The following is a 22,558-nucleotide window of genomic DNA, read 5'->3' as shown; positions in this document are numbered from 1 at the left end:
TTCAACGCTTCAGCGGGAAAATGTTTACTTCCTGTTATTGCTACATACAGCTTCCCTATTCCTCTTCTCCCAGCAGAGCATGAAGCCAAAAGCATTGCTCTGCGACGTTTGAGGTGCGCGCCTTGCCAGTCAGTATGTGCAAAGATGCTCGCAAAGAGAGCGACAATGCGACAAGCGACCGTACGAACGGTCGAATGAAACGGCCGCATCCGGTGTGGTCTAGTGGCTAGGATACCTGGCTTTCACCCAGGAGGCCCGGGTTCGATTCCCGGTACCGGAACGGAATTTTTTCCACACGAATCGTGACAAGTTTGAGCTGTCCGAGCGGCCGTTTCCCGTCCTGCTCGCAATATAGCTACTGTTTCGTGACCGTCAGCAGAATATAGACTAGGGAAGCAGACACACGACGACCATAGGAATGGTGTATGGCTTCATGGCACCTGATTCCAGCGTAGGGCTGAGCAACTGCATCTGCCGAGGCCCGTTAGCTCAGTTGGTTAGAGCGTCGTGCTAATAACGCGAAGGTCGTGGGTTCGATCCCCCCACGGGCCACTTCTCTTTTACTACTGCGAAAAGGCAGCGCCGATTTCAGCTGGCGAGTGTGATGACCAAATGATCATCACCCTGCGTGGAAGTTGACAGAGGATCCGAACCCGACTCGTCGGGAAGCACTACAGCATTCACTCGGCAATGGCCATAATATCTTGAATACACTGGTTAGAGAAAATGAAAGAAAATGTCCGATTGCCGATGCGTAACAACTTTGGCCCTTGTCAGTACTTGGGCGGGTGAGCGCATGGGAACACAGGGCAGTATTGGCAGTTTTACTTCCTATTTTTGTTTCTCCTTTGTTTTCGGAGCTACAGCCCGATTCGGCCAGGGAGACGCCACCGTGAAATGAAGGGGGCGTGCTGTGTGTCCATCGCCTCGCCTCGCCTCTCCTTACCTCTCTCAGTCGTTTCTCGTGCTTGTCGTTTTGATATAGGCCGATTTGAGAGCGTCAGCTCTCGCGTCAGCTGAGCAAAGTCGAGACAAGTCGAGACACACTAAGGGCTGGTATGCAGCGAGTAAGAGGGCGAAAAAACAATAGTTTAAGAGCGCGTGGCAAAAGTACTCATACGCGAAATTAAAAGCCTGCTGCGGTGGCCGGGAATCGAACCCGGATCAACTGCTTGGAAGGCAACTATGCTGACCATTACACCACCACCGCACAAGCGAGCGCCCCGCCACCGCGCTGAGTCGGCTTCCCGCCTGTCGGCAGCGGCCGAAGGTGATCGTACCCGGCAGGCGCATTTCGAGGCAGGCTAGGGGAGCACATCCAGACGCATTCGGACAGCGTATCCGCGCACATTTCGCATCCTTTGGCAAGAGTCGGCGCCGGCGGCGCAAGAGTACGCAGAGGACCGCGTTCTGGCGGCATCTTTAAGCAGTGCAGTGCAGGATTCAGCGTCTGCAGCATCTTCTCCACAGAATGCTACGGCGCTTGACGGCAGTCCCACTTTCCCTTGAGACATCTGCTCGGGAAGCAGCGTGAAGGTACCGCTGGCCCGAGCATCGGTGGTTCAGTGGTAGAATGCTCGCCTGCCACGCGGGCGGCCCGGGTTCGATTCCCGGCCGATGCATCATTTTGTTTTTTCTCCGGTAGGGGTGCTGCGTGTCTTTCGCACTCGAACTGCGTGAGCCATGAGAATGAACCGCGGGATTCCGTGTGGAAAGAACCAATCATGCAGCGCGGACGACTGCTCGTTTGGACTCCTGCGTGCTATTGTACATACTGGCGTCGGCCTAGCATCGCAAGTTGCCTGCCGCGCCGTGAATGCACGTGTAGCAACAGAAAAAATGAGCCAGGGAGTGCAGACTCTCTACCACTTGTATTCGGTACTTACCAAGATTCCAGAAGGTCTAACGATCGCCTGCCTCGGTAGCGCAGTAGGCAGCGCGTAAGTCTCATAATCTTAAGGTCGTGAGTTCGATCCTCACCCGGGGCATCTAATTTTCTGTGACTGAAGGTGGTGCTGTTGCTAGGGCGCCAACTTATTTCTTGTTTGTTATCCGCAACGTTTCAACGCTTCAGCGGGAAAATGTTTACTTCCTGTTATTGCTACATACAGCTTCCCTATTCCTCTTCTCCCAGCAGAGCATGAAGCCAAAAGCATTGCTCTGCGACGTTTGAGGTGCGCGCCTTGCCAGTCAGTATGTGCAAAGATGCTCGCAAAGAGAGCGACAATGCGACAAGCGACCGTACGAACGGTCGAATGAAACGGCCGCATCCGGTGTGGTCTAGTGGCTAGGATACCTGGCTTTCACCCAGGAGGCCCGGGTTCGATTCCCGGTACCGGAACGGAATTTTTTCCACACGAATCGTGACAAGTTTGAGCTGTCCGAGCGGCCGTTTCCCGTCCTGCTCGCAATATAGCTACTGTTTCGTGACCGTCAGCAGAATATAGACTAGGGAAGCAGACACACGACGACCATAGGAATGGTGTATGGCTTCATGCCACCTGATTCCAGCGTAGGGCTGAGCAACTGCATCTGCCGAGGCCCGTTAGCTCAGTTGGTTAGAGCGTCGTGCTAATAACGCGAAGGTCGTGGGTTCGATCCCCCCACGGGCCACTTCTCTTTTACTACTGCGAAAAGGCAGCGCCGATTTCAGCTGGCGAGTGTGATGACCAAATGATCATCACCCTGCGTGGAAGTTGACAGAGGATCCGAACCCGACTCGTCGGGAAGCACTACAGCATTCACTCGGCAATGGCCATAATATCTTGAATACACTGGTTAGAGAAAATGAAAGAAAATGTCCGATTGCCGATGCGTAACAACTTTGGCCCTTGTCAGTACTTGGGCGGGTGAGCGCATGGGAACACAGGGCAGTATTGGCAGTTTTACTTCCTATTTTTGTTTCTCCTTTGTTTTCGGAGCTACAGCCCGATTCGGCCAGGGAGACGCCACCGTGAAATGAAGGGGGCGTGCTGTGTGTCCATCGCCTCGCCTCGCCTCTCCTTACCTCTCTCAGTCGTTTCTCGTGCTTGTCGTTTTGATATAGGCCGATTTGAGAGCGTCAGCTCTCGCGTCAGCTGAGCAAAGTCGAGACAAGTCGAGACACACTAAGGGCTGGTATGCAGCGAGTAAGAGGGCGAAAAAACAATAGTTTAAGAGCGCGTGGCAAAAGTACTCATACGCGAAATTAAAAGCCTGCTGCGGTGGCCGGGAATCGAACCCGGATCAACTGCTTGGAAGGCAACTATGCTGACCATTACACCACCACCGCACAAGCGAGCGCCCCGCCACCGCGCTGAGTCGGCTTCCCGCCTGTCGGCAGCGGCCGAAGGCGATCGTACCCGGCAGGCGCATTTCGAGGCAGGCTAGGGGAGCACATCCAGACGCATTCGGACAGCGTATCCGCGCACATTTCGCATCCTTTGGCAAGAGTCGGCGCCGGCGGCGCAAGAGTACGCAGAGGACCGCGTTCTGGCGGCATCTTTAAGCAGTGCAGTGCAGGATTCAGCGTCTGCAGCATCTTCTCCACAGAATGCTACGGCGCTTGACGGCAGTCCCACTTTCCCTTGAGACATCTGCTCGGGAAGCAGCGTGAAGGTACCGCTGGCCCGAGCATCGGTGGTTCAGTGGTAGAATGCTCGCCTGCCACGCGGGCGGCCCGGGTTCGATTCCCGGCCGATGCATCATTTTGTTTTTTCTCCGGTAGGGGTGCTGCGTGTCTTTCGCACTCGAACTGCGTGAGCCATGAGAATGAACCGCGGGATTCCGTGTGGAAAGAACCAATCGTGCAGCGCGGACGACTGCTCGTTTGGACTCCTGCGTGCTATTGTACATACTGGCGTCGGCCTAGCATCGCAAGTTGCCTGCCGCGCCGTGAATGCACGTGTAGCAACAGAAAAAATGAGCCAGGGAGTGCAGACTCTCTACCACTTGTATTCGGTACTTACCAAGATTCCAGAAGGTCTAACGATCGCCTGCCTCGGTAGCGCAGTAGGCAGCGCGTAAGTCTCATAATCTTAAGGTCGTGAGTTCGATCCTCACCCGGGGCATCTAATTTTCTGTGACTGAAGGTGGTGCTGTTGCTAGGGCGCCAACTTATTTCTTGTTTGTTATCCGCAACGTTTCAACGCTTCAGCGGGAAAATGTTTACTTCCTGTTATTGCTACATACAGCTTCCCTATTCCTCTTCTCCCAGCAGAGCATGAAGCCAAAAGCATTGCTCTGCGACGTTTGAGGTGCGCGCCTTGCCAGTCAGTATGTGCAAAGATGCTCGCAAAGAGAGCGACAATGCGACAAGCGACCGTACGAACGGTCGAATGAAACGGCCGCATCCGGTGTGGTCTAGTGGCTAGGATACCTGGCTTTCACCCAGGAGGCCCGGGTTCGATTCCCGGTACCGGAACGGAATTTTTTCCACACGAATCGTGACAAGTTTGAGCTGTCCGAGCGGCCGTTTCCCGTCCTGCTCGCAATATAGCTACTGTTTCGTGACCGTCAGCAGAATATAGACTAGGGAAGCAGACACACGACGACCATAGGAATGGTGTATGGCTTCATGCCACCTGATTCCAGCGTAGGGCTGAGCAACTGCATCTGCCGAGGCCCGTTAGCTCAGTTGGTTAGAGCGTCGTGCTAATAACGCGAAGGTCGTGGGTTCGATCCCCCCACGGGCCACTTCTCTTTTACTACTGCGAAAAGGCAGCGCCGATTTCAGCTGGCGAGTGTGATGACCAAATGATCATCACCCTGCGTGGAAGTTGACAGAGGATCCGAACCCGACTCGTCGGGAAGCACTACAGCATTCACTCGGCAATGGCCATAATATCTTGAATACACTGGTTAGAGAAAATGTCCGATTGCCGATGCGTAACAACTTTGGCCCTTGTCAGTACTTGGGCGGGTGAGCGCATGGGAACACAGGGCAGTATTGGCAGTTTTACTTCCTATTTTTGTTTCTCCTTTGTTTTCGGAGCTACAGCCCGATTCGGCCAGGGAGACGCCACCGTGAAATGAAGGGGGCGTGCTGTGTGTCCATCGCCTCGCCTCGCCTCTCCTTACCTCTCTCAGTCGTTTCTCGTGCTTGTCGTTTTGATATAGGCCGATTTGAGAGCGTCAGCTCTCGCGTCAGCTGAGCAAAGTCGAGACAAGTCGAGACACACTAAGGGCTGGTATGCAGCGAGTAAGAGGGCGAAAAAACAATAGTTTAAGAGCGCGTGGCAAAAGTACTCATACGCGAAATTAAAAGCCTGCTGCGGTGGCCGGGAATCGAACCCGGATCAACTGCTTGGAAGGCAACTATGCTGACCATTACACCACCACCGCACAAGCGAGCGCCCCGCCACCGCGCTGAGTCGGCTTCCCGCCTGTCGGCAGCGGCCGAAGGTGATCGTACCCGGCAGGCGCATTTCGAGGCAGGCTAGGGGAGCACATCCAGACGCATTCGGACAGCGTATCCGCGCACATTTCGCATCCTTTGGCAAGAGTCGGCGCCGGCGGCGCAAGAGTACGCAGAGGACCGCGTTCTGGCGGCATCTTTAAGCAGTGCAGTGCAGGATTCAGCGTCTGCAGCATCTTCTCCACAGAATGCTACGGCGCTTGACGGCAGTCCCACTTTCCCTTGAGACATCTGCTCGGGAAGCAGCGTGAAGCTACCGCTGGCCCGAGCATCGGTGGTTCAGTGGTAGAATGCTCGCCTGCCACGCGGGCGGCCCGGGTTCGGTTCCCGGCCGATGCATCATTTTGTTTTTTCTCCGGTAGGGGTGCTGCGTGTCTTTCGCACTCGAACTGCGTGAGCCATGAGAATGAACCGCGGGATTCCGTGTGGAAAGAACCAATCATGCAGCGCGGACGACTGCTCGTTTGGACTCCTGCGTGCTATTGTACATACTGGCGTCGGCCTAGCATCGCAAGTTGCCTGCCGCGCCGTGAATGCACGTGTAGCAACAGAAAAAATGAGCCAGGGAGTGCAGACTCTCTACCACTTGTATTCGGTACTTACCAAGATTCCAGAAGGTCTAACGATCGCCTGCCTCGGTAGCGCAGTAGGCAGCGCGTAAGTCTCATAATCTTAAGGTCGTGAGTTCGATCCTCACCCGGGGCATCTAATTTTCTGTGACTGAAGGTGGTGCTGTTGCTAGGGCGCCAACTTATTTCTTGTTTGTTATCCGCAACGTTTCAACGCTTCAGCGGGAAAATGTTTACTTCCTGTTATTGCTACATACAGCTTCCCTATTCCTCTTCTCCCAGCAGAGCATGAAGCCAAAAGCATTGTTCTGCGACGTTTGAGGTGCGCGCCTTGCCAGTCAGTATGTGCAAAGATGCTCGCAAAGAGAGCGACAATGCGACAAGCGACCGTACGAACGGTCGAATGAAACGGCCGCATCCGGTGTGGTCTAGTGGCTAGGATACCTGGCTTTCACCCAGGAGGCCCGGGTTCGATTCCCGGTACCGGAACGGAATTTTTTCCACACGAATCGTGACAAGTTTGAGCTGTCCGAGCGGCCGTTTCCCGTCCTGCTCGCAATATAGCTACTGTTTCGTGACCGTCAGCAGAATATAGACTAGGGAAGCAGACACACGACGACCATAGGAATGGTGTATGGCTTCATGCCACCTGATTCCAGCGTAGGGCTGAGCAACTGCATCTGCCGAGGCCCGTTAGCTCAGTTGGTTAGAGCGTCGTGCTAATAACGCGAAGGTCGTGGGTTCGATCCCCCCACGGGCCACTTCTCTTTTACTACTGCGAAAAGGCAGCGCCGATTTCAGCTGGCGAGTGTGATGACCAAATGATCATCACCCTGCGTGGAAGTTGACAGAGGATCCGAACCCGACTCGTCGGGAAGCACTACAGCATTCACTCGGCAATGGCCATAATATCTTGAATACACTGGTTAGAGAAAATGAAAGAAAATGTCCGATTGCCGATGCGTAACAACTTTGGCCCTTGTCAGTACTTGGGCGGGTGAGCGCATGGGAACACAGGGCAGTATTGGCAGTTTTACTTCCTATTTTTGTTTCTCCTTTGTTTTCGGAGCTACAGCCCGATTCGGCCAGGGAGACGCCACCGTGAAATGAAGGGGGCGTGCTGTGTGTCCATCGCCTCGCCTCGCCTCTCCTTACCTCTCTCAGTCGTTTCTCGTGCTTGTCGTTTTGATATAGGCCGATTTGAGAGCGTCAGCTCTCGCGTCAGCTGAGCAAAGTCGAGACAAGTCGAGACACACTAAGGGCTGGTATGCAGCGAGTAAGAGGGCGAAAAAACAATAGTTTAAGAGCGCGTGGCAAAAGTACTCATACGCGAAATTAAAAGCCTGCTGCGGTGGCCGGGAATCGAACCCGGATCAACTGCTTGGAAGGCAACTATGCTGACCATTACACCACCACCGCACAAGCGAGCGCCCCGCCACCGCGCTGAGTCGGCTTCCCGCCTGTCGGCAGCGGCCGAAGGTGATCGTACCCGGCAGGCGCATTTCGAGGCAGGCTAGGGGAGCACATCCAGACGCATTCGGACAGCGTATCCGCGCACATTTCGCATCCTTTGGCAAGAGTCGGCGCCGGCGGCGCAAGAGTACGCAGAGGACCGCGTTCTGGCGGCATCTTTAAGCAGTGCAGTGCAGGATTCAGCGTCTGCAGCATCTTCTCCACAGAATGCTACGGCGCTTGACGGCAGTCCCACTTTCCCTTGAGACATCTGCTCGGGAAGCAGCGTGAAGGTACCGCTGGCCCGAGCATCGGTGGTTCAGTGGCAGTCGAGGCGCGGCCGTCGTGCCAGTCGGACGTGCCTGGAGCGTTGTTTACGTGCTCAGCTGCGGCTTGCGGTGCGGCACGTGGTGAGTCGAGGGCCGTTGCGGCGCGCATTACATCTTGTTGTTAACGACTAGAACCTAACATGGATCACCCAGAGCGCAAAGATACTTTGAAGTTTATGTTTGATGGCAGTTTCTCTCGACCGAAGTATTACGAAGTCGAACGATTTCTTGATGAAGACGTAAAATTACCCCCCACCGATATCATTGGTATCCATTTGTCTATTGTTAGTAGCACAGTTTATATCAAATTGCGTGACCCAGAATTGTGCGACAAAATCATCGAGTCATGTGGCGGTACCTATAAATTTCGACACAGTGACGGGAATGTTGGTGAGGTGACTGTTGTCCACGCTGGTCTTGGTATTCTCACCGTCAGGATTTTCGAGTTGCCTTTTGAAATCACGGCCGAACAAATTAATGCTTCTCTTCAGTCCTACGGCAAAATTATCAGTAACATTGCCGAAAAGTGGGCCTCGTTCCATAAGTACCCTGTCTTGAATGGTGTGCGGCAAATTAAGATCGAATTGCAACGGCATATTCCATCCTACCTAACGATTTGTGGATACAGGGCGATAATCATGTATGAGGGACAGCCCCGTACATGTTCCGGCTGTAATTCCACAGGACACGTCCGAGCACAGTGCATCCAACGACGTGTAACACAGCTGCCTGCTGGTGAACTAGCCACTCCCACGCAACCGACAATATTACCGACTACTTATGTAGCGGCGGTCCGTGCTAATACACCCACGGCGCCGGCTGTGGACGTGGGACTTCGTGTGGCCGATATTACGAATGACGGAGATGTACCTATGGAAATATCTACCACTCAGGAAGCTTTGCCGGCCACTGGCTTACTAGACGCGGTGCCCCGTGACGCCTCACGTGAGGAAGCCAGGGTTGACGATGTGGAGGCGGCTACTACCGATATTGACAGACGGCAAGAGACAGGGACTCTTCCTCTTCCTTTAGAGAATGCGGAAGTCTCCGTCGGTAGGTCCTCCCCGAAAAAACACAAGAAACGTCGGATCGCTCGTCCTGAGGCAGCCCAATCGGCGCCCCTCTTGCGTGAAAAGGCCAAACAAGCAGGCCGCATGATCTGCGATGACACTTCGGGAACCGACGCTTGTCTTCCGTCGTTGGCCTCACCCATGAATATTGACGATGATGTCTCCAACCTTGACACGGGGAGGGCAGAGACTTGTGCACCACCGCGGACGGAGCAAGTGCCGGATGCGCAGGGTGACGGCCCGCTATGCGGTTCCGGAACCGCCACAGCAGGCGCGACAACGGCAGTGTCTGTTGTCAATTGGGCGGATGACACTGAAGATATGGCCGGCACTCCCGACCGTGACGAACCGATGGCAACTGGTGATACGCTGCTTACGCCTCGGCGCAATGCAGCTTCCACGGACGGCGACGTCTAGACTTATTCGACCTCCGAAGCGGACGACTACTGAAGGGTTAAAAATCTTACCTGTTTCCATCTGCAGATGACCAGTCGTCCCATATCGCTCCGTTCACGACAATCCTATAAGATTTCTACTGTGAATGTCAACCGCATTGTCTCTCAAGCAAAAATCCACAGCCTTCGACAGTATTTACGGGCCGCTGATATAGATATTCTGTTCGTACAGGAAGCAATGACTCCACTCCTAGCCGACGTCCCCGGTTATGACGCCATTGTGAATATAGGAACGGAGGCCGGTACCATCATTCTGTATCGGGAAGGCATTGAATGTTCTTGTTTGTCCATGTTACCTACCGGACGGGGCATTGCCGCCCAGTTCCATGATGTACTCCTTCTTAATGTGTACGCTCCTTCCGGTTCCAGCGCGCGAGCGGCGAGGAGGGAGTTTTATACTGGAGAGATAGCGCCTTTAATCACCGACTTGCGCCTGCGTATTATTATGGGTGGTGACTTTAACTGCGTTTTGCGCCGCTCCGATCAAACGCCGAATTTTAACTTCAGTCAGGAACTGCTGACACTGGTCACAGAATTGCAGTTAGTCGACACGTGGGAGACCTTACACCCAGATGAAGCTGCCTTTACTCACTTTACGCAGACGTCTTCCAGCAGGTTAGATCGCATATATGTGCACCGCGGTCTTTTAGCCGACGTGGGAACTTGCGAATATTGGCCCGTTAATTTCAGTGACCATATCGCTTACCACACCGTCTTCAATCACTCGCCGCAGAAGGTTTACAGAGGCTTCGGACGATGGCAACTCAACTGTCGCCTCTTACAAGACGCCACTTTAGAGCGTGAGATACGGTCGGTTTGGCATTCCGTCACATCACGCAGGCCCACGTACCCCACGTGGATTGATTGGTGGACGCTTTATGCAAAGAGGAAACTCATTACTTGCCTCAAACTCCACGCCAGGATTCGCGCGCGCGGTGAGAAGGAGATCACTGAATTCTATTTCTGCGCCCTGCGAGAATTGTACCGGGATTATCATCAGGTACCTAATAACATCACGCACGTACGCAGACTCCAAGCGAAAATTACATCCTTGATGGGACGGAACGCTATCGGCCACCAGATTCGTGCACGTGACTTCACCAACTTGCCGCAACAGCAAACGTCTGTTCACCATATCGTCCAACAGTTACATGCGGCGCGCAGGAAACTTATTCATAAGTTGCAAGATGCCGACGGTGCTTTTTATACCCAACACCGCGACATAAAAAACCATGTTGCCAACCACTTTGCCGCACTTTACACCCGAGCGGGTGTACCACATGAGAAAGTGCGAGAATGGTATCACTCTGGACATCCACCGTACCGCATTACCGACGACCACAATCGGGACTTGCTCGCTCCCTTTACCAACGAAGAACTAAAGGATGCCCTGCTTGCCGCACCACGAAATAAATCTCCGGGCACGGACGGGCTCTCTGTCGAGTTTTACGTCACATATTGGCCTATATTAGGGGACGGACTCACGGAGGTGTACAATGAAATACTATGTGGGATTGCTCTGCCCCAAGCCTTCACAGAGGGGTTAACTGTTTTACTACCTAAGACGCCGACGCCGACCACCACCAAAGATCTGCGGCCCATTACTTTGCTCAATGCGGACTTTAAACTTCTGACGCGAGCCCTCAATGCCCGATTACGGCACCTGTTACCCGATCTTCTGGGACCATACCAAATGAGTGCGATACGTGGTCGCTCACTGTCCACCATTTTGGCGCTGTATCGGGATCTAGTCTCCCTCACCTGGGACACCCGCACTCCAATGGCCATAGCATTTCTCGATTTTGACAAGGCTTACGATCGGGCTGACTATCGTTATCTCAGTAGCGTGATGGAAACAATGGGCTTCAGTCTTAATTTTATCCACCTCATCAACAACTGTATCAGTGGTACACGTACACGGTTCCTGATCAATAATACATTGACGGAGTACATCCAGCTCTCACGAGGTATCAAGCAAGGCTGCCCTCTCTCAACGACGCTTTATGCGATCCTGATGGAACCCTTGTTGCGCCGCCTACATCATAGCCTACCTGGATTCCAGTTTTATGGTGTCAAGTCTGTGGTCCAAGCATACGCCGACGATGTCAGCGTGCTCCTTAATGATGTTCGCGATGTCACCGCAGCGAAGCGCATTCTTGAGGAATTCCAAAGCGATAGTGGTGCAATGTTAAACGTCACTAAATCCGCCGTCTTAACGCTTGGTCAGGAACGACCGCTCACAGGCGACGCTTGGCTGCCCTGTGTACAGACTAGAAAACACCTTGGTCTCTACGTCACGGCCCGGCCACAGGACATGTCTCACAAAAATTGGATACCCAAAATTCAGGCGATAAAAGCACTCCTGCGCGACCAGAACATGCGACACCTCGATCGTTTGCAGCGAGCGTTTTTCGTCAATTCTTATGCCCTCTCCAAATTACAGTTTGTTGCCGCCGTCCTACCCATGCCAACCACAGTAGCAAGATCACTTCTAGCAGCGGCCGCCTGGTACGTCTGGAAGCTCAATATTTTTAAGGTTTCCTTCACCACGACTGCTTTGCCATGCGATATGGGAGGCCTTGGCTTGAAAAACCCCGGCATTCACGCCCTTGCTCTGTATCTGAGACGCTCATGGCGGATACTCACCGCCAGCGAGGACACCGTCACGAAGCGGCTCTATCAGCTGTCCCGCCCTCGCAACTTATCTCCGCCTGTGGACATTGGCCGCGTCAGCTCGCACTTTCAGCATATAGCACTGTATTATCTTGAAAGTAGCTATCTCGACGATGAGCTTTTCAAGAAGCCGACAGTTCAACTGTACCGCCACTTACTTAGGCCGTCACTGCCGAGCCCCTTGGAAAAGAAGTATCCGGCTTGCAATTGGTCCCTCGTTTGGACTAACATTCACAATCCGACGCTACCGACGGATGTTCGCTCCAAATGGTATGACGTGGTCACTGAAACTGTTCCGACGCAAGAAAAGCGACACAGGATTAATCTTGAACCGAGTCCCTACTGCGGCTTGTGCCACGTGGTGGCGACTATTCCCCATCTGTTTGTCTGCAAGGACCAAGTGCACATCTGGAACTGGACGCGCAAAAAACTCGCTGTGCTTAACCGGACTGCGCCTCATGCGATTCAGATCCACGACATTCTGCGCCCAGATTTCCGACTTTTTCCAGCTGCCAAACATAACGGTTACCTATGGCTCGTGGGACATTTTATCAACTATATTCTGTCCGGCAGTGCCCCTAATGTCTTAGATTTTCAAGTCTATCTCTCAACCCAACACTGGCGCACAACCAGCCAATATGGTCACCGGTATCAGTCAACATTTCAACATTTTCTTCACGTCGTCCTTGAGATGCCATAGAACATGGATAAGTGGGACATCTGCTACAACAATTCGTCATCCCTGTACTACAGTCGCAGGATATACTCTCTGCGAAGACATTCATTTGTCTCCTGGGGATGATGCATATGATAACGTCTGAATTTCACGAATATTTCCTTCCCAGTAACAGTTCTTTCGACGACATACATAATTTAGTGTGTTTGAATAAACAAAAATGCGAACCAGAAGAAAGAAAACGAACAAAGAAGGACAGAAGACAAACGAATAAACACAATACAACGAACAAAGAAAAAAAAAAAAAATAAAATAAAAAAAAAAAAAAAGTGGTACAAAAAAATGGATAAGGCTTAATCAAAAAAAAAAAAAAAAAAAAAAAAGAAAAAAAAAAAAAAAAAAAGTGGCTAGGATACCTGGCTCTCACCCAGGAGGCCCGGGTTCGATTCCCGGTACCGGAATCGCGCGTTTTTGTTGCTCCTCTTATGCGAAAAAAAAAAAAAAAAAAAAAAAAAAAAAGTTGGTAGAGCGGTGGAAAAAAAAAAAAAAAAAAAAAAAAAAAAAGTGGTAGAATGCTCGCCTGCCACGCGGGCGGCCCGGGTTCGGTTCCCGGCCGATGCATCATTTTGTTTTTTCTCCGGTAGGGGTGCTGCGTGTCTTTCGCACTCGAACTGCGTGAGCCATGAGAATGAACCGCGGGATTCCGTGTGGAAAGAACCAATCATGCAGCGCGGACGACTGCTCGTTTGGACTCCTGCGTGCTATTGTACATACTGGCGTCGGCCTAGCATCGCAAGTTGCCTGCCGCGCCGTGAATGCACGTGTAGCAACAGAAAAAATGAGCCAGGGAGTGCAGACTCTCTACCACTTGTATTCGGTACTTACCAAGATTCCAGAAGGTCTAACGATCGCCTGCCTCGGTAGCGCAGTAGGCAGCGCGTAAGTCTCATAATCTTAAGGTCGTGAGTTCGATCCTCACCCGGGGCATCTAATTTTCTGTGACTGAAGGTGGTGCTGTTGCTAGGGCGCCAACTTATTTCTTGTTTGTTATCCGCAACGTTTCAACGCTTCAGCGGGAAAATGTTTACTTCCTGTTATTGCTACATACAGCTTCCCTATTCCTCTTCTCCCAGCAGAGCATGAAGCCAAAAGCATTGCTCTGCGACGTTTGAGGTGCGCGCCTTGCCAGTCAGTATGTGCAAAGATGCTCGCAAAGAGAGCGACAATGCGACAAGCGACCGTACGAACGGTCGAATGAAACGGCCGCATCCGGTGTGGTCTAGTGGCTAGGATACCTGGCTTTCACCCAGGAGGCCCGGGTTCGATTCCCGGTACCGGAACGGAATTTTTTCCACACGAATCGTGACAAGTTTGAGCTGTCCGAGCGGCCGTTTCCCGTCCTGCTCGCAATATAGCTACTGTTTCGTGACCGTCAGCAGAATATAGACTAGGGAAGCAGACACACGACGACCATAGGAATGGTGTATGGCTTCATGCCACCTGATTCCAGCGTAGGGCTGAGCAACTGCATCTGCCGAGGCCCGTTAGCTCAGTTGGTTAGAGCGTCGTGCTAATAACGCGAAGGTCGTGGGTTCGATCCCCCCACGGGCCACTTCTCTTTTACTACTGCGAAAAGGCAGCGCCGATTTCAGCTGGCGAGTGTGATGACCAAATGATCATCACCCTGCGTGGAAGTTGACAGAGGATCCGAACCCGACTCGTCGGGAAGCACTACAGCATTCACTCGGCAATGGCCATAATATCTTGAATACACTGGTTAGAGAAAATGAAAGAAAATGTCCGATTGCCGATGCGTAACAACTTTGGCCCTTGTCAGTACTTGGGCGGGTGAGCGCATGGGAACACAGGGCAGTATTGGCAGTTTTACTTCCTATTTTTGTTTCTCCTTTGTTTTCGGAGCTACAGCCCGATTCGGCCAGGGAGACGCCACCGTGAAATGAAGGGGGCGTGCTGTGTGTCCATCGCCTCGCCTCGCCTCTCCTTACCTCTCTCAGTCGTTTCTCGTGCTTGTCGTTTTGATATAGGCCGATTTGAGAGCGTCAGCTCTCGCGTCAGCTGAGCAAAGTCGAGACAAGTCGAGACACACTAAGGGCTGGTATGCAGCGAGTAAGAGGGCGAAAAAACAATAGTTTAAGAGCGCGTGGCAAAAGTACTCATACGCGAAATTAAAAGCCTGCTGCGGTGGCCGGGAATCGAACCCGGATCAACTGCTTGGAAGGCAACTATGCTGACCATTACACCACCACCGCACAAGCGAGCGCCCCGCCACCGCGCTGAGTCGGCTTCCCGCCTGTCGGCAGCGGCCGAAGGTGATCGTACCCGGCAGGCGCATTTCGAGGCAGGCTAGGGGAGCACATCCAGACGCATTCGGACAGCGTATCCGCGCACATTTCGCATCCTTTGGCAAGAGTCGGCGCCGGCGGCGCAAGAGTACGCAGAGGACCGCGTTCTGGCGGCATCTTTAAGCAGTGCAGTGCAGGATTCAGCGTCTGCAGCATCTTCTCCACAGAATGCTACGGCGCTTGACGGCAGTCCCACTTTCCCTTGAGACATCTGCTCGGGAAGCAGCGTGAAGGTACCGCTGGCCCGAGCATCGGTGGTTCAGTGGTAGAATGCTCGCCTGCCACGCGGGCGGCCCGGGTTCGATTCCCGGCCGATGCATCGTTTTGTTTTTTCTCCGGTAGGGGTGCTGCGTGTCTTTCGCACTCGAACTGCGTGAGCCATGAGAATGAACCGCGGGATTCCGTGTGGAAAGAACCAATCATGCAGCGCGGACGACTGCTCGTTTGGACTCCTGCGTGCTATTGTACATACTGGCGTCGGCCTAGCATCGCAAGTTGCCTGCCGCGCCGTGAATGCACGTGTAGCAACAGAAAAAATGAGCCAGGGAGTGCAGACTCTCTACCACTTGTATTCGGTACTTACCAAGATTCCAGAAGGTCTAACGATCGCCTGCCTCGGTAGCGCAGTAGGCAGCGCGTAAGTCTCATAATCTTAAGGTCGTGAGTTCGATCCTCACCCGGGGCATCTAATTTTCTGTGACTGAAGGTGGTGCTGTTGCTAGGGCGCCAACTTATTTCTTGTTTGTTATCCGCAACGTTTCAACGCTTCAGCGGGAAAATGTTTACTTCCTGTTATTGCTACATACAGCTTCCCTATTCCTCTTCTCCCAGCAGAGCATGAAGCCAAAAGCATTGCTCTGCGACGTTTGAGGTGCGCGCCTTGCCAGTCAGTATGTGCAAAGATGCTCGCAAAGAGAGCGACAATGCGACAAGCGACCGTACGAACGGTCGAATGAAACGGCCGCATCCGGTGTGGTCTAGTGGCTAGGATACCTGGCTTTCACCCAGGAGGCCCGGGTTCGATTCCCGGTACCGGAACGGAATTTTTTCCACACGAATCGTGACAAGTTTGAGCTGTCCGAGCGGCCGTTTCCCGTCCTGCTCGCAATATAGCTACTGTTTCGTGACCGTCAGCAGAATATAGACTAGGGAAGCAGACACACGACGACCATAGGAATGGTGTATGGCTTCATGCCACCTGATTCCAGCGTAGGGCTGAGCAACTGCATCTGCCGAGGCCCGTTAGCTCAGTTGGTTAGAGCGTCGTGCTAATAACGCGAAGGTCGTGGGTTCGATCCCCCCACGGGCCACTTCTCTTTTACTACTGCGAAAAGGCAGCGCCGATTTCAGCTGGCGAGTGTGATGACCAAATGATCATCACCCTGCGTGGAAGTTGACAGAGGATCCGAACCCGACTCGTCGGGAAGCACTACAGCATTCACTCGGCAATGGCCATAATATCTTGAATACACTGGTTAGAGAAAATGAAAGAAAATGTCCGATTGCCGATGCGTAACAGCTTTGGCCCTTGTCAGTACTTGGGCGGGTGAGCGCATGGGAACACAGGGCAGTATTGGCAGTTTTACTTCCTATTTTTGTTTCTCCTTTGTTTTCGGAGCTACAGCCCGATTCGGCCAGGGAGACGCCACCGTGAAATGAAGGGGGCGTGCTGTGTGTCCATCGCCTCGCCTCGCCTCTCCTTACCTCTCTCAGTCGTTTCTCGTGCTTGTCGTTTTGATATAGGCCGATTTGAGAGCGTCAGCTCTCGCGTCAGCTGAGCAAAGTCGAGACAAGTCGAGACACACTAAGGGCTGGTATGCAGCGAGTAAGAGGGCGAAAAAACAATAGTTTAAGAGCGCGTGGCAAAAGTACTCATACGCGAAATTAAAAGCCTGCTGCGGTGGCCGGGAATCGAACCCGGATCAACTGCTTGGAAGGCAACTATGCTGACCATTACACCACCACCGCACAAGCGAGCGCCCCGCCACCGCGCTGAGTCGGCTTCCCGCCTGTCGGCAGCGGCCGAAGGTGATCGTACCCGGCAGGCGCATTTCGAGGCAGGCTAGGGGAGCACATCCAGACGCATTCGGACAGCGTATCCGCGCACATTTCGCATCCTTTGGCAAGAGTCGGCGCCGGCGGCGCAAGAGTACGCAGAGGACCGCGTTCTGGCGGCATCTTTAAGCAGTGCAGTGCAGGATTCAGCGTCTGCAGCATCTTCTCCACAGAATGCTACGGCGCTTGACGGCAGTCCCACTTTCCCTTGAGACATCTGCTCGGGAAGCAGCGTGAAGGTACCGCTGGCCCGAGCATCGGTGGTTCAGTGGTAGAATGCTCGCCTGCCACGCGGGCGGCCCGGGTTCGATTCCCGGCCGATGCATCATTTTGTTTTTTCTCCGGTAGGGGTGCTGCGTGTCTTTCGCACTCGAACTGCGTGAGCCATGAGAATGAACCGCGGGATTCCGTGTGGAAAGAACCAATCATGCAGCGCGGACGACTGCTCGTTTGGACTCCTGCGTGCTATTGTACATACTGGCGTCGGCCTAGCATCGCAAGTTGCCTGCCGCGCCGTGAATGCACGTGTAGCAACAGAAAAAATGAGCCAGGGAGTGCAGACTCTCTACCACTTGTATTCGGTACTTACCAAGATTCCAGAAGGTCTAACGATCGCCTGCCTCGGTAGCGCAGTAGGCAGCGCGTAAGTCTCATAATCTTAAGGTCGTGAGTTCGATCCTCACCCGGGGCATCTAATTTTCTGTGACTGAAGGTGGTGCTGTTGCTAGGGCGCCAACTTATTTCTTGTTTGTTATCCGCAACGTTTCAACGCTTCAGCGGGAAAATGTTTACTTCCTGTTATTGCTACATACAGCTTCCCTATTCCTCTTCTCCCAGCAGAGCATGAAGCCAAAAGCATTGCTCTGCGACGTTTGAGGTGCGCGCCTTGCCAGTCAGTATGTGCAAAGATGCTCGCAAAGAGAGCGACAATGCGACAAGCGACCGTACGAACGGTCGAATGAAACGGCCGCATCCGGTGTGGTCTAGTGGCTAGGATACCTGGCTTTCACGCAGGAGGCCCGGGTTCGATTCCCGGTACCGGAACGGAATTTTTTCCACACGAATCGTGACAAGTTTGAGCTGTCCGAGCGGCCGTTTCCCGTCCTGCTCGCAATATAGCTACTGTTTCGTGACCGTCAGCAGAATATAGACTAGGGAAGCAGACACACGACGACCATAGGAATGGTGTATGGCTTCATGCCACCTGATTCCAGCGTAGGGCTGAGCAACTGCATCTGCCGAGGCCCGTTAGCTCAGTTGGTTAGAGCGTCGTGCTAATAACGCGAAGGTCGTGGGTTCGATCCCCCCACGGGCCACTTCTCTTTTACTACTGCGAAAAGGCAGCGCCGATTTCAGCTGGCGAGTGTGATGACCAAATGATCATCACCCTGCGTGGAAGTTGACAGAGGATCCGAACCCGACTCGTCAGGAAGCACTACAGCATTCACTCGGCAATGGCCATAATATCTTGAATACACTGGTTAGAGAAAATGAAAGAAAATGTCCGATTGCCGATGCGTAACAACTTTGGCCCTTGTCAGTACTTGGGCGGGTGAGCGCATGGGAACACAGGGCAGTATTGGCAGTTTTACTTCCTATTTTTGTTTCTCCTTTGTTTTCGGAGCTACAGCCCGATTCGGCCAGGGAGACGCCACCGTGAAATGAAGGGGGCGTGCTGTGTGTCCATCGCCTCGCCTCGCCTCTCCTTACCTCTCTCAGTCGTTTCTCGTGCTTGTCGTTTTGATATAGGCCGATTTGAGAGCGTCAGCTCTCGCGTCAGCTGAGCAAAGTCGAGACAAGTCGAGACACACTAAGGGCTGGTATGCAGCGAGTAAGAGGGCGAAAAAACAATAGTTTAAGAGCGCGTGGCAAAAGTACTCATACGCGAAATTAAAAGCCTGCTGCGGTGGCCGGGAATCGAACCCGGATCAACTGCTTGGAAGGCAACTATGCTGACCATTACACCACCACCGCACAAGCGAGCGCCCCGCCACCGCGCTGAGTCGGCTTCCCGCCTGTCGGCAGCGGCCGAAGGTGATCGTACCCGGCAGGCGCATTTCGAGGCAGGCTAGGGGAGCACATCCAGACGCATTCGGACAGCGTATCCGCGCACATTTCGCATCCTTTGGCAAGAGTCGGCGCCGGCGGCGCAAGAGTACGCAGAGGACCGCGTTCTGGCGGCATCTTTAAGCAGTGCAGTGCAGGATTCAGCGTCTGCAGCATCTTCTCCACAGAATGCTACGGCGCTTGACGGCAGTCCCACTTTCCCTTGAGACATCTGCTCGGGAAGCAGCGTGAAGGTACCGCTGGCCCGAGCATCGGTGGTTCAGTGGTAGAATGCTCGCCTGCCACGCGGGCGGCCCGGGTTCGATTCCCGGCCGATGCATCATTTTGTTTTTTCTCCGGTAGGGGTGCTGCGTGTCTTTCGCACTCGAACTGCGTGAGCCATGAGAATGAACCGCGGGATTCCGTGTGGAAAGAACCAATCATGCAGCGCGGACGACTGCTCGTTTGGACTCCTGCGTGCTATTGTACATACTGGCGTCGGCCTAGCATCGCAAGTTGCCTGCCGCGCCGTGAATGCACGTGTAGCAACAGAAAAAATGAGCCAGGGAGTGCAGACTCTCTACCACTTGTATTCGGTACTTACCAAGATTCCAGAAGGTCTAACGATCGCCTGCCTCGGTAGCGCAGTAGGCAGCGCGTAAGTCTCATAATCTTAAGGTCGTGAGTTCGATCCTCACCCGGGGCATCTAATTTTCTGTGACTGAAGGTGGTGCTGTTGCTAGGGCGCCAACTTATTTCTTGTTTGTTATCCGCAACGTTTCAACGCTTCAGCGGGAAAATGTTTACTTCCTGTTATTGCTACATACAGCTTCCCTATTCCTCTTCTCCCAGCAGAGCATGAAGCCAAAAGCATTGCTCTGCGACGTTTGAGGTGCGCGCCTTGCCAGTCAGTATGTGCAAAGATGCTCGCAAAGAGAGCGACAATGCGACAAGCGACCGTACGAACGGTCGAATGAAACGGCCGCATCCGGTGTGGTCTAGTGGCTAGGATACCTGGCTTTCACCCAGGAGGCCCGGGTTCGATTCCCGGTACCGGAACGGAATTTTTTCCACACGAATCGTGACAAGTTTGAGCTGTCCGAGCGGCCGTTTCCCGTCCTGCTCGCAATATAGCTACTGTTTCGTGACCGTCAGCAGAATATAGACTAGGGAAGCAGACACACGACGACCATAGGAATGGTGTATGGCTTCATGCCACCTGATTCCAGCGTAGGGCTGAGCAACTGCATCTGCCGAGGCCCGTTAGCTCAGTTGGTTAGAGCGTCGTGCTAATAACGCGAAGGTCGTGGGTTCGATCCCCCCACGGGCCACTTCTCTTTTACTACTGCGAAAAGGCAGCGCCGATTTCAGCTGGCGAGTGTGATGACCAAATGATCATCACCCTGCGTGGAAGTTGACAGAGGATCCGAACCCGACTCGTCGGGAAGCACTACAGCATTCACTCGGCAATGGCCATAATATCTTGAATACACTGGTTAGAGAAAATGAAAGAAAATGTCCGATTGCCGATGCGTAACAACTTTGGCCCTTGTCAGTACTTGGGCGGGTGAGCGCATGGGAACACAGGGCAGTATTGGCAGTTTTACTTCCTATTTTTGTTTCTCCTTTGTTTTCGGAGCTACAGCCCGATTCGGCCAGGGAGACGCCACCGTGAAATGAAGGGGGCGTGCTGTGTGTCCATCGCCTCGCCTCGCCTCTCCTTACCTCTCTCAGTCGTTTCTCGTGCTTGTCGTTTTGATATAGGCCGATTTGAGAGCGTCAGCTCTCGCGTCAGCTGAGCAAAGTCGAGACAAGTCGAGACACACTAAGGGCTGGTATGCAGCGAGTAAGAGGGCGAAAAAACAATAGTTTAAGAGCGCGTGGCAAAAGTACTCATACGCGAAATTAAAAGCCTGCTGCGGTGGCCGGGAATCGAACCCGGATCAACTGCTTGGAAGGCAACTATGCTGACCATTACACCACCACCGCACAAGCGAGCGCCCCGCCACCGCGCTGAGTCGGCTTCCCGCCTGTCGGCAGCGGCCGAAGGTGATCGTACCCGGCAGGCGCATTTCGAGGCAGGCTAGGGGAGCACATCCAGACGCATTCGGACAGCGTATCCGCGCACATTTCGCATCCTTTGGCAAGAGTCGGCGCCGGCGGCGCAAGAGTACGCAGAGGACCGCGTTCTGGCGGCATCTTTAAGCAGTGCAGTGCAGGATTCAGCGTCTGCAGCATCTTCTCCACAGAATGCTACGGCGCTTGACGGCAGTCCCACTTTCCCTTGAGACATCTGCTCGGGAAGCAGCGTGAAGGTACCGCTGGCCCGAGCATCGGTGGTTCAGTGGTAGAATGCTCGCCTGCCACGCGGGCGGCCCGGGTTCGGTTCCCGGCCGATGCATCATTTTGTTTTTTCTCCGGTAGGGGTGCTGCGTGTCTTTCGCACTCGAACTGCGTGAGCCATGAGAATGAACCGCGGGATTCCGTGTGGAAAGAACCAATCATGCAGCGCGGACGACTGCTCGTTTGGACTCCTGCGTGCTATTGTACATACTGGCGTCGGCCTAGCATCGCAAGTTGCCTGCCGCGCCGTGAATGCACGTGTAGCAACAGAAAAAATGAGCCAGGGAGTGCAGACTCTCTACCACTTGTATTCGGTACTTACCAAGATTCCAGAAGGTCTAACGATCGCCTGCCTCGGTAGCGCAGTAGGCAGCGCGTAAGTCTCATAATCTTAAGGTCGTGAGTTCGATCCTCACCCGGGGCATCTAATTTTCTGTGACTGAAGGTGGTGCTGTTGCTAGGGCGCCAACTTATTTCTTGTTTGTTATCCGCAACGTTTCAACGCTTCAGCGGGAAAATGTTTACTTCCTGTTATTGCTACATACAGCTTCCCTATTCCTCTTCTCCCAGCAGAGCATGAAGCCAAAAGCATTGCTCTGCGACGTTTGAGGTGCGCGCCTTGCCAGTCAGTATGTGCAAAGATGCTCGCAAAGAGAGCGACAATGCGACAAGCGACCGTACGAACGGTCGAATGAAACGGCCGCATCCGGTGTGGTCTAGTGGCTAGGATACCTGGCTTTCACCCAGGAGGCCCGGGTTCGATTCCCGGTACCGGAACGGAATTTTTTCCACACGAATCGTGACAAGTTTGAGCTGTCCGAGCGGCCGTTTCCCGTCCTGCTCGCAATATAGCTACTGTTTCGTGACCGTCAGCAGAATATAGACTAGGGAAGCAGACACACGACGACCATAGGAATGGTGTATGGCTTCATGCCACCTGATTCCAGCGTAGGGCTGAGCAACTGCATCTGCCGAGGCCCGTTAGCTCAGTTGGTTAGAGCGTCGTGCTAATAACGCGAAGGTCGTGGGTTCGATCCCCCCACGGGCCACTTCTCTTTTACTACTGCGAAAAGGCAGCGCCGATTTCAGCTGGCGAGTGTGATGACCAAATGATCATCACCCTGCGTGGAAG

The 22,558-nt window shown here is 53.4% G+C and overlaps 41 non-coding genes across 41 annotated transcripts; 33 read left to right on the top strand and 8 right to left on the bottom strand.

Annotated features, from left to right (window-relative positions):
- Positions 1-208: 208 nt before the first annotated feature.
- On the top strand, positions 209-280 carry Trnae-uuc. The gene has a single exon. It is a non-coding gene; the product is annotated as a tRNA-Glu (tRNA).
- Positions 281-478: 198 nt separating this feature from the next.
- On the top strand, positions 479-552 carry Trnai-aau. Its single transcript has one exon. It is a non-coding gene; the product is annotated as a tRNA-Ile (tRNA).
- Positions 553-1,138: 586 nt separating this feature from the next.
- Trnag-ucc lies at positions 1,139-1,210 on the bottom strand. The gene has a single exon. It is a non-coding gene; the product is annotated as a tRNA-Gly (tRNA).
- Positions 1,211-1,551: 341 nt separating this feature from the next.
- Positions 1,552-1,622, top strand: Trnag-gcc. Its single transcript has one exon. It is a non-coding gene; the product is annotated as a tRNA-Gly (tRNA).
- Positions 1,623-1,915: 293 nt separating this feature from the next.
- Trnam-cau lies at positions 1,916-1,988 on the top strand. The gene has a single exon. It is a non-coding gene; the product is annotated as a tRNA-Met (tRNA).
- A 281-nt stretch (positions 1,989-2,269) lies between these two features.
- Trnae-uuc lies at positions 2,270-2,341 on the top strand. Its single transcript has one exon. It is a non-coding gene; the product is annotated as a tRNA-Glu (tRNA).
- Positions 2,342-2,539: 198 nt separating this feature from the next.
- On the top strand, positions 2,540-2,613 carry Trnai-aau. Its single transcript has one exon. It is a non-coding gene; the product is annotated as a tRNA-Ile (tRNA).
- Positions 2,614-3,199: 586 nt separating this feature from the next.
- Trnag-ucc lies at positions 3,200-3,271 on the bottom strand. The gene has a single exon. It is a non-coding gene; the product is annotated as a tRNA-Gly (tRNA).
- A 341-nt stretch (positions 3,272-3,612) lies between these two features.
- Trnag-gcc lies at positions 3,613-3,683 on the top strand. Its single transcript has one exon. It is a non-coding gene; the product is annotated as a tRNA-Gly (tRNA).
- A 293-nt stretch (positions 3,684-3,976) lies between these two features.
- Positions 3,977-4,049, top strand: Trnam-cau. The gene has a single exon. It is a non-coding gene; the product is annotated as a tRNA-Met (tRNA).
- A 281-nt stretch (positions 4,050-4,330) lies between these two features.
- On the top strand, positions 4,331-4,402 carry Trnae-uuc. The gene has a single exon. It is a non-coding gene; the product is annotated as a tRNA-Glu (tRNA).
- Positions 4,403-4,600: 198 nt separating this feature from the next.
- On the top strand, positions 4,601-4,674 carry Trnai-aau. The gene has a single exon. It is a non-coding gene; the product is annotated as a tRNA-Ile (tRNA).
- A 576-nt stretch (positions 4,675-5,250) lies between these two features.
- Trnag-ucc lies at positions 5,251-5,322 on the bottom strand. The gene has a single exon. It is a non-coding gene; the product is annotated as a tRNA-Gly (tRNA).
- Positions 5,323-5,663: 341 nt separating this feature from the next.
- Trnag-gcc lies at positions 5,664-5,734 on the top strand. Its single transcript has one exon. It is a non-coding gene; the product is annotated as a tRNA-Gly (tRNA).
- Positions 5,735-6,027: 293 nt separating this feature from the next.
- Trnam-cau lies at positions 6,028-6,100 on the top strand. The gene has a single exon. It is a non-coding gene; the product is annotated as a tRNA-Met (tRNA).
- Positions 6,101-6,381: 281 nt separating this feature from the next.
- Positions 6,382-6,453, top strand: Trnae-uuc. Its single transcript has one exon. It is a non-coding gene; the product is annotated as a tRNA-Glu (tRNA).
- Positions 6,454-6,651: 198 nt separating this feature from the next.
- Positions 6,652-6,725, top strand: Trnai-aau. Its single transcript has one exon. It is a non-coding gene; the product is annotated as a tRNA-Ile (tRNA).
- Positions 6,726-7,311: 586 nt separating this feature from the next.
- On the bottom strand, positions 7,312-7,383 carry Trnag-ucc. Its single transcript has one exon. It is a non-coding gene; the product is annotated as a tRNA-Gly (tRNA).
- A 6,150-nt stretch (positions 7,384-13,533) lies between these two features.
- Positions 13,534-13,606, top strand: Trnam-cau. The gene has a single exon. It is a non-coding gene; the product is annotated as a tRNA-Met (tRNA).
- Positions 13,607-13,887: 281 nt separating this feature from the next.
- On the top strand, positions 13,888-13,959 carry Trnae-uuc. Its single transcript has one exon. It is a non-coding gene; the product is annotated as a tRNA-Glu (tRNA).
- A 198-nt stretch (positions 13,960-14,157) lies between these two features.
- On the top strand, positions 14,158-14,231 carry Trnai-aau. The gene has a single exon. It is a non-coding gene; the product is annotated as a tRNA-Ile (tRNA).
- A 586-nt stretch (positions 14,232-14,817) lies between these two features.
- On the bottom strand, positions 14,818-14,889 carry Trnag-ucc. The gene has a single exon. It is a non-coding gene; the product is annotated as a tRNA-Gly (tRNA).
- A 341-nt stretch (positions 14,890-15,230) lies between these two features.
- On the top strand, positions 15,231-15,301 carry Trnag-gcc. The gene has a single exon. It is a non-coding gene; the product is annotated as a tRNA-Gly (tRNA).
- A 293-nt stretch (positions 15,302-15,594) lies between these two features.
- Positions 15,595-15,667, top strand: Trnam-cau. Its single transcript has one exon. It is a non-coding gene; the product is annotated as a tRNA-Met (tRNA).
- Positions 15,668-15,948: 281 nt separating this feature from the next.
- Positions 15,949-16,020, top strand: Trnae-uuc. Its single transcript has one exon. It is a non-coding gene; the product is annotated as a tRNA-Glu (tRNA).
- Positions 16,021-16,218: 198 nt separating this feature from the next.
- On the top strand, positions 16,219-16,292 carry Trnai-aau. Its single transcript has one exon. It is a non-coding gene; the product is annotated as a tRNA-Ile (tRNA).
- Positions 16,293-16,878: 586 nt separating this feature from the next.
- Trnag-ucc lies at positions 16,879-16,950 on the bottom strand. The gene has a single exon. It is a non-coding gene; the product is annotated as a tRNA-Gly (tRNA).
- A 341-nt stretch (positions 16,951-17,291) lies between these two features.
- Positions 17,292-17,362, top strand: Trnag-gcc. The gene has a single exon. It is a non-coding gene; the product is annotated as a tRNA-Gly (tRNA).
- Positions 17,363-17,655: 293 nt separating this feature from the next.
- Trnam-cau lies at positions 17,656-17,728 on the top strand. Its single transcript has one exon. It is a non-coding gene; the product is annotated as a tRNA-Met (tRNA).
- A 281-nt stretch (positions 17,729-18,009) lies between these two features.
- On the top strand, positions 18,010-18,081 carry Trnae-uuc. Its single transcript has one exon. It is a non-coding gene; the product is annotated as a tRNA-Glu (tRNA).
- Positions 18,082-18,279: 198 nt separating this feature from the next.
- Positions 18,280-18,353, top strand: Trnai-aau. Its single transcript has one exon. It is a non-coding gene; the product is annotated as a tRNA-Ile (tRNA).
- Positions 18,354-18,939: 586 nt separating this feature from the next.
- On the bottom strand, positions 18,940-19,011 carry Trnag-ucc. The gene has a single exon. It is a non-coding gene; the product is annotated as a tRNA-Gly (tRNA).
- A 341-nt stretch (positions 19,012-19,352) lies between these two features.
- On the top strand, positions 19,353-19,423 carry Trnag-gcc. The gene has a single exon. It is a non-coding gene; the product is annotated as a tRNA-Gly (tRNA).
- A 293-nt stretch (positions 19,424-19,716) lies between these two features.
- Trnam-cau lies at positions 19,717-19,789 on the top strand. Its single transcript has one exon. It is a non-coding gene; the product is annotated as a tRNA-Met (tRNA).
- A 281-nt stretch (positions 19,790-20,070) lies between these two features.
- Positions 20,071-20,142, top strand: Trnae-uuc. Its single transcript has one exon. It is a non-coding gene; the product is annotated as a tRNA-Glu (tRNA).
- Positions 20,143-20,340: 198 nt separating this feature from the next.
- On the top strand, positions 20,341-20,414 carry Trnai-aau. The gene has a single exon. It is a non-coding gene; the product is annotated as a tRNA-Ile (tRNA).
- Positions 20,415-21,000: 586 nt separating this feature from the next.
- Trnag-ucc lies at positions 21,001-21,072 on the bottom strand. The gene has a single exon. It is a non-coding gene; the product is annotated as a tRNA-Gly (tRNA).
- A 341-nt stretch (positions 21,073-21,413) lies between these two features.
- Positions 21,414-21,484, top strand: Trnag-gcc. The gene has a single exon. It is a non-coding gene; the product is annotated as a tRNA-Gly (tRNA).
- Positions 21,485-21,777: 293 nt separating this feature from the next.
- Positions 21,778-21,850, top strand: Trnam-cau. Its single transcript has one exon. It is a non-coding gene; the product is annotated as a tRNA-Met (tRNA).
- Positions 21,851-22,131: 281 nt separating this feature from the next.
- Positions 22,132-22,203, top strand: Trnae-uuc. The gene has a single exon. It is a non-coding gene; the product is annotated as a tRNA-Glu (tRNA).
- A 198-nt stretch (positions 22,204-22,401) lies between these two features.
- Positions 22,402-22,475, top strand: Trnai-aau. Its single transcript has one exon. It is a non-coding gene; the product is annotated as a tRNA-Ile (tRNA).
- Positions 22,476-22,558: the final 83 nt, after the last annotated feature.

Source organism: Schistocerca americana, unplaced genomic scaffold (assembly GCF_021461395.2).
Source record: "Schistocerca americana isolate TAMUIC-IGC-003095 unplaced genomic scaffold, iqSchAmer2.1 HiC_scaffold_133, whole genome shotgun sequence".
Classification (NCBI taxonomy): Eukaryota; Metazoa; Arthropoda; class Insecta; order Orthoptera; family Acrididae; genus Schistocerca; species Schistocerca americana.
Note: the sequence above shows the minus strand (reverse complement) of the source record. Positions and strands in the feature narration are given on the sequence as shown.